Genomic DNA, 7,500 nt, shown 5'->3' on the forward strand with positions numbered 1-7,500 from the left:
CCGGTCGACTGCAACGGGTTTCCGAGGCCCGTCGGTCAGGCGCGGTTCGCTCCGCAATCCGCCGGCCGATCGGCACCGGGCGGGGCTCTACGGAAAGAGGGGACCCTCCCGCGTCGAGTGCCGGCGCACCGACCCCGCAGGCTGACCGGGAAGGTGAAGACTCACCCCGCTGAATGCCCGGCCCCGGCTACCCTCCGGCTCCGGGGCCATAACTTCGGGGAGGGAGGTCCGATCCCCGCGCGGTCGACGGCAGGCGGTAGGGCTCGGAGGGGCGCGGCCTGGTCCGCGAGTGCCCCGGCGCCGCCCCTCTGCCCGTCCGAGGGACAGTAGGAAATGGCCATACCGCTTTCCGGCCGATTGCCGCCGGACGTCCGGCCGCATTCGCTCGGTCTGCGCGGCCGGCGGTAGCCGGGGGCGAGGGGCATCGGGCGGTGGCGGAACCAGGCCGGCCCGACCGCTGGGGGCCGCCCGGGCGACGTTTGAATCTGTCGGGTCGGACCGCCGAATCCCGCGGGATTTCGGGATCGAATCTGCGGGTGGAATCGGCACCTCGTCCCGCTGTCCGGTTCCCCCCCGTCGACTGCAACGGGTTTCCGAGGCCCGTCGGTCAGGCGCGGTTCGCTCCGCAATCCGCCGGCCGATCGGCACCGGGCGGGGCTCTACGGAAAGAGGGGACCCTCCGGCGTCGAGTGCCGGCGCACCGACCCCGCAGGCTGACCGGGAAGGTGAAGACTCACCCCGCTGAATGCCCGGCCCCGGGCACCCTCCGGCGCCGGGGCCATAACTTCGGGGAGGGAGGTCCGAGCTCCGCGCGGTCGACGGCAGGTGAAAGGGGCCGGTGCGCCGCGGAAGGCGACAGCAGTCCCGTCAGGCTGCACCTCTGCTCGGGCGAACGGCGTCAGGAAAAGGGGAGAGCACTTCCCCACCGATAGCTCCGGAACGCCCGGACCCATTGGCCCGCGGCACCGGTGGCTGCTAGAGGGCCTCCGGCGCCGTCAGCCGGGGTACGTCCCAGGCCGGCCGGACGGCGGGCAGCCGGAGGCAACGGCCTGGAACGGAGCCAGACTTGAGTCGTTCCGTGCCGTGGGCAAAAAGGCAGGGCTGCGGGTCAGCGCAGTTTGGCAAACCTAGCCGCAAGTGCGGGAAGGGCGGAGGAGCACACGGACGCCGCCTTCCCAAACTGAGCCCAAAGTGCCCAGGCATGCCCCCTTGATCTCGCCTAATCAGTGAGCCCAAAATAATTTCAGAGTGTGGAAACCTTATCCAAAAAGGTCGAAAAGAACGGCCAGAGATCAAGTCCGAAAGGGGAAATCAGTAACAAGCAAGCAGAGTAATCATTAACCAAAAAGCGCAAAATTATGTTAAAAGTGTGAAATCATTAACCAAAAACTCGAAAATAATGTCCAGAGACCAAGTCCGAAAGGGCAAATGGTTAACCAGTAAGCAGAGTAATCATTAACCAAAAATCGCAAAAGTAAGTAAAAAGTATGAAATCATTAACCAAAAATCGCAAAAGTAAGTAAAAAGTGTGAAATCATTAACCAAAAACTCGAAAATAATGTGCAGAGACTAAGTCCGAAAGGGCAAATGGTTAACCAGTAAGCAGAGTCATCATTAACCAAAAATCGCAAAAGTAAGTAAAAAGTGTGAAATCATTAACCAAAAATCGCAAAAGTAAGTAAAAAGTGTGAAATCATTAACCAAAAACTCGAAAATAATCTCCAGAGACTAAGTCCGAAAGGGCAAATGGTTAACCAGTAAGCAGAGTAATCATTAACCAAAAATCGCAAAAGTAAGTAAAAAGTGTGAAATCATTAACCAAAAATCGCAAAAGTAAGTAAAAAGTGTGAAATCATTAACCAAAAACTCGAAAATAATGTCCAGAGACTAAGTCCAAAAGGGCAAATGGTTAACCAGTAAGCAGAGTAATCATTAACCAAAAAGCGCAAAAATATGTTAAAAGTGTGAAATCATTAACCAAAAACTCGAAAATAATGTGCAGAGACTAAGTCCGAAAGGGCAAATGGTTAACCAGTAAGCAGAGTAATCATTAACCAAAAATCGCAAAAGTAAGTAAAAAGTGTGAAATCATTAACCAAAAACTCGAAAATAATCTCCAGAGACTAAGTCCGAAAGGGCAAATGGTTAACCAGTAAGCAGAGTAATCATTAACCAAAAATCGCAAAAGTAAGTAAAAAGTGTGAAATCATTAACCAAAAACTCGAAAATAATGTCCAGAGACCAAGTCCGAAAGGGCAAATGGTTAACCAGTAAGCAGAGTAATCATTAACCAAAAATCGCAAAAGTAAGTAAAAAGTGTGAAATCATTAACCAAAAATCGCAAAAGTAAGTAAAAAGTGTGAAATCATTAACCAAAAACTCGAAAATAATCTCCAGAGACTAAGTCCGAAAGGGCAAATGGTTAACCAGTAAGCAGAGTAATCATTAACCAAAAATCGCAAAAGTAAGTAAAAAGTGTGAAATCATTAACCAAAAATCGCAAAAGTAAGTAAAAAGTGTGAAATCATTAACCAAAAAGTCGAAAATAATCTCCAGAGACTAAGTCCAAAAGGGCAAATGGTTAACCAGTAAGCAGAGTAATCATTAACCAAAAATCGCAAAAGTAAGTAAAAAGTGTGAAATCATTAACCAAAAACTCGAAAATAATCTCCAGAGACTAAGTCCGAAAGGGCAAATGGTTAACCAGTAAGCAGAGTAATCATTAACCAAAAGGCGCAAAAGTAAGTAAAAAGTATGAAATCAGTAACCAAAAAGCGCAAAAATATGTTAAAAGTGTGAAATCATTAACCAAAAAGTCGAAAATAATCTCCAGAGACTAAGTCCGAAAGGGCAAATGGTTAACCAGTAAGCAGAGTAATCATTAACCAAAAATCGCAAAAATATGTTAAAAGTGTGAAATCATTAACCAAAAACTCGAAAATAATGTGCAGAGACTAAGTCCGAAAGGGCAAATGGTTAACCAGTAAGCAGAGTAATCATTAACCAAAAAGGGCAAAAGTAAGTAAAAAGTATGAAATCATTAACCAAAAAGCACAAAATTAAGTTAAAAGTGTGAAATCATTAACCAAAAAGTCGAAAATAATGTCCAGAGACCAAGTCCGAAAGGGCAAATGGTTAACCAGTAAGCAGAGTAATCATTAACCAAAAGGCGCAAAAGTAAGTAAAAAGTATGAAATCATTAACCAAAAATCGCAAAAGTAAGTAAAAAGTGTGAAATCATTAACCAAAAACTCGAAAATAATGTGCAGAGACTAAGTCCAAAAGGGCAAATGGTTAACCAGTAAGCAGAGTAATCATTAACCAAAAAGCGCAAAAATATGTTAAAAGTGTGAAATCATTAACCAAAAAGTCGAAAAAAATGTGCAGAGACTAAGTCCGAAAGGGCAAATGGTTAACCAGTAAGCAGAGTAATCATTAACCAAAAATCGCAAAAGTAAGTAAAAAGTGTGAAATCATTAACCAAAAATCGCAAAAGTAAGTAAAAAGTGTGAAATCATTAACCAAAAACTCGAAAATAATCTCCAGAGACTAAGTCCGAAAGGGCAAATGGTTAACCAGTAAGCAGAGTAATCATTAACCAAAAGGCGCAAAAGTAAGTAAAAAGTATGAAATCATTAACCAAAAACTCGAAAATAATCTCCAGAGACTAAGTCCGAAAGGGCAAATGGTTAACCAGTAAGCAGAGTAATCATTAACCAAAAGGCGCAAAAGTAAGTAAAAAGTATGAAATCAGTAACCAAAAAGCGCAAAAATATGTTAAAAGTGTGAAATCATTAACCAAAAACTCGAAAATAATGTGCAGAGACTAAGTCCGAAAGGGCAAATAATTAACCAGTAAGCAGAGTAATCATTAACCAAAAAGCGCAAAAATATGTTAAAAGTGTGAAATCATTAACCAAAATGTCGAAAACAATGTCCAGAGACTAAGTCCGAAAGGGCAAATGGTTAACCAGTAAGCAGAGTCATCATTAACCAAAAATCGCAAAAGTAAGTAAAAAGTGTGAAATCATTAACCAAAAATCGCAAAAGTAAGTAAAAAGTGTGAAATCATTAACCAAAAACTCGAAAATAATGTGCAGAGACTAAGTCCAAAAGGGCAAATGGTTAACCAGTAAGCAGAGTAATCATTAACCAAAAATCGCAAAAGTAAGTAAAAAGTGTGAAATCATTAACCAAAAACTCGAAAATAATCTCCAGAGACTAAGTCCGAAAGGGCAAATGGTTAACCAGTAAGCAGAGTAATCATTAACCAAAAATCGCAAAAGTAAGTAAAAAGTGTGAAATCATTAACCAAAAATCGCAAAAGTAAGTAAAAAGTGTGAAATCATTAACCAAAAACCCGAAAATAATGTCCAGAGACTAAGTCCAAAAGGGCAAATGGTTAACCAGTAAGCAGAGTAATCATTAACCAAAAATCGCAAAAGTAAGTAAAAAGTGTGAAATCATTAACCAAAAACTCGAAAATAATCTCCAGAGACTAAGTCCGAAAGGGCAAATGGTTAACCAGTAAGCAGAGTAATCATTAACCAAAAAGGGCAAAAGTAAGTAAAAAGTGTGAAATCATTAACCAAAAATCGCAAAAGTAAGTAAAAAGTGTGAAATCATTAACCAAAAACTCGAAAATAATCTCCAGAGACTAAGTCCGAAAGGGCAAATGGTTAACCAGTAAGCAGAGTCATCATTAACCAAAAAGCACAAAATTAAGTTAAAAGTGTGAAATCATTAACCAAAAAGTCGAAAATAATGTCCAGAGACTAAGACCGAAAGGGCAAATGGTTAACCAGTAAGCAGAGTAATCATTAACCAAAAATCGCAAAAGTAAGTAAAAAGTGTGAAATCATTAACCAAAAACTCGAAAATAATGTCCAGAGACCAAGTCCGAAAGGGCAAATGGTTAACCAGTAAGCAGAGTAATCATTAACCAAAAATCGCAAAAGTAAGTAAAAAGTGTGAAATCATTAACCAAAAACTCGAAAATAATCTCCAGAGACTAAGTCCGAAAGGGCAAATGGTTAACCAGTAAGCAGAGTAATCATTAACCAAAAATCGCAAAAGTAAGTAAAAAGTGTGAAATCATTAACCAAAAACTCGAAAATAATGTCCAGAGACTAAGTCCGAAAGGGCAAATGGTTAACCAGTAAGCAGAGTAATCATTAACCAAAAAGCGCAAAAATATGTTAAAAGTGTGAAATCATTAACCAAAAACTCGAAAATAATGTGCAGAGACTAAGTCCAAAAGGGCAAATGGTTAACCAGTAAGCAGAGTAATCATTAACCAAAAAGCGCAAAAATATGTTAAAAGTGTGAAATCATTAACCAAAAAGTCGAAAAAAATGTGCAGAGACTAAGTCCAAAAGGGCAAATGGTTAACCAGTAAGCAGAGTAATCATTAACCAAAATGCGCAAAAGTAAGTAAAAAGTATGAAATCATTAACCAAAAATCGCAAAAGTAAGTAAAAAGTGTGAAATCATTAACCAAAAACCCAAAAATAATGTCCAGAGACTAAGTCCGAAAGGGCAAATGGTTAACCAGTAAGCAGAGTAATCATTAACCAAAAATCGCAAAAGTAAGTAAAAAGTGTGAAATCATTAACCAAAAACCCGAAAATAATCTCCAGAGACTAAGTCCGAAAGGGCAAATGGTTAACCAGTAAGCAGAGTAATCATTAACCAAAAAGCGCAAAAATATGTTAAAAGTGTGAAATCATTAACCAAAAATCGCAAAAGTAAGTAAAAAGTGTGAAATCATTAACCAAAAACTCGAAAATAATCTCCAGAGACTAAGTCCGAAAGGGCAAATGGTTAACCAGTAAGCAGAGTAATCATTAACCAAAAAGGGCAAAAGTAAGTAAAAAGTATGAAATCATTAACCAAAAAGCACAAAATTAAGTTAAAAGTGTGAAATCATTAACCAAAATGTCGAAAACAATGTCCTGAGACTAAGTCCGAAAGGGCAAATGGTTAACCAGTAAGCAGAGTAATCATTAACCAAAAAGCGCAAAAATATGTTAAAAGTGTGAAATCATTAACCAAAAACTCGAAAATAATGTGCAGAGACTAAGTCCGAAAGGGCAAATAATTAACCAGTAAGCAGAGTAATCATTAACCAAAAAGCGCAAAAATATGTTAAAAGTGTGAAATCATTAACCAAAAACTCGAAAATAATGTCCAGAGACTAAGTCCGAAAGGGCAAATAATTAACCAGTAAGCAGAGTAATCATTAACCAAAAAGCGCAAAAGTAAGTAAAAAGTGTGAAATCATTAACCAAAAATCGCAAAAGTAAGTAAAAAGTGTGAAATCATTAACCAAAAACTCGAAAATAATGTGCAGAGACTAAGTCCGAAAGGGCAAATGGTTAACCAGTAAGCAGAGTAATCATTAACCAAAAAGCGCAAAAATATGTTAAAAGTGTGAAATCATTAACCAAAAACTCGAAAATAATGTCCAGAGACTAAGTCCGAAAGGGCAAATGGTTAACCAGTAAGCAGAGGAATCATTAACCAAAAATCGCAAAAGTAAGTAAAAAGTATGAAATCAGTAACCAAAAATCGCAAAAGTAAGTAAAAAGTGTGAAATCATTAACCAAAATGTCGAAAACAATGTCCAGAGACTAAGTCCGAAAGGGCAAATGGTTAACCAGTAAGCAGAGTCATCATTAACCAAAAATCGCAAAAGTAAGTAAAAAGTATGAAATCATTAACCAAAAAGCACAAAATTAAGTTAAAAGTGTGAAATCATTAACCAAAATGTCGAAAACAATGTCCAGAGACTAAGTCCGAAAGGGCAAATGGTTAACCAGAAAATCCGTCGAATAATGTCCAGAGACTAAGTCCGAAAGGGCAAATGGTTAACCAGTGGAAGTCGATCAAGCGGAAAAATTTGCCCCGGTTACCCGGGATGGAGTTCCAGAGGTCCGGCCAGAGTTGTCAAATTCGTCCCGCTGATCGGACGCTTGTCATTCGGGTGGCTGGGGGTTGGCGGGGTATCTGCACAGTAGTAGGAGGTGGCAAGTCGGGACTTGGACGTTTATTCCAAGAGTCCACCCGAGCCTCCAGGTCTGCAGAGACCGACCCTAGCTGCCGCCCAACCGACTTTTAAGCCTTTTTCGGATGGGGATTTTTTCCCATTTTCGTCCATTTTTCGGGTTTTCTGTCGGGCTTAATAGGCGGCAGCCTGACCCCCGGCCGAGGCGGGGGGGGCGCACTCTCCCTTGCGTAAGGGTCCGGATTTGCCCCGGAAAGTGCCCCCGACGGCCTCCCGACCCGGGTGCCTGCAGGGCGGGGGAAAGGGTAGTCCCAGCCGCAGGAAATCATTAACCAAAAGACTTAGCCGTCGGGGCAGAGGCTAAGACCCGGGCTGGTGAAATCATTAACCAAAAGGAATGCACCCTTTTCCGAAAGTGCAGGCCGAAATAAGGCGAGCCTTGGGCCGGGAAGGCCAAAACCCCCAACTCATGGAAGTGTATGGGGTCGGACTCG

This window comes from Heterodontus francisci, unplaced genomic scaffold (assembly GCF_036365525.1).
Source record: "Heterodontus francisci isolate sHetFra1 unplaced genomic scaffold, sHetFra1.hap1 HAP1_SCAFFOLD_1076, whole genome shotgun sequence".
Lineage (NCBI taxonomy): Eukaryota > Metazoa > Chordata > Chondrichthyes > Heterodontiformes > Heterodontidae > Heterodontus > Heterodontus francisci.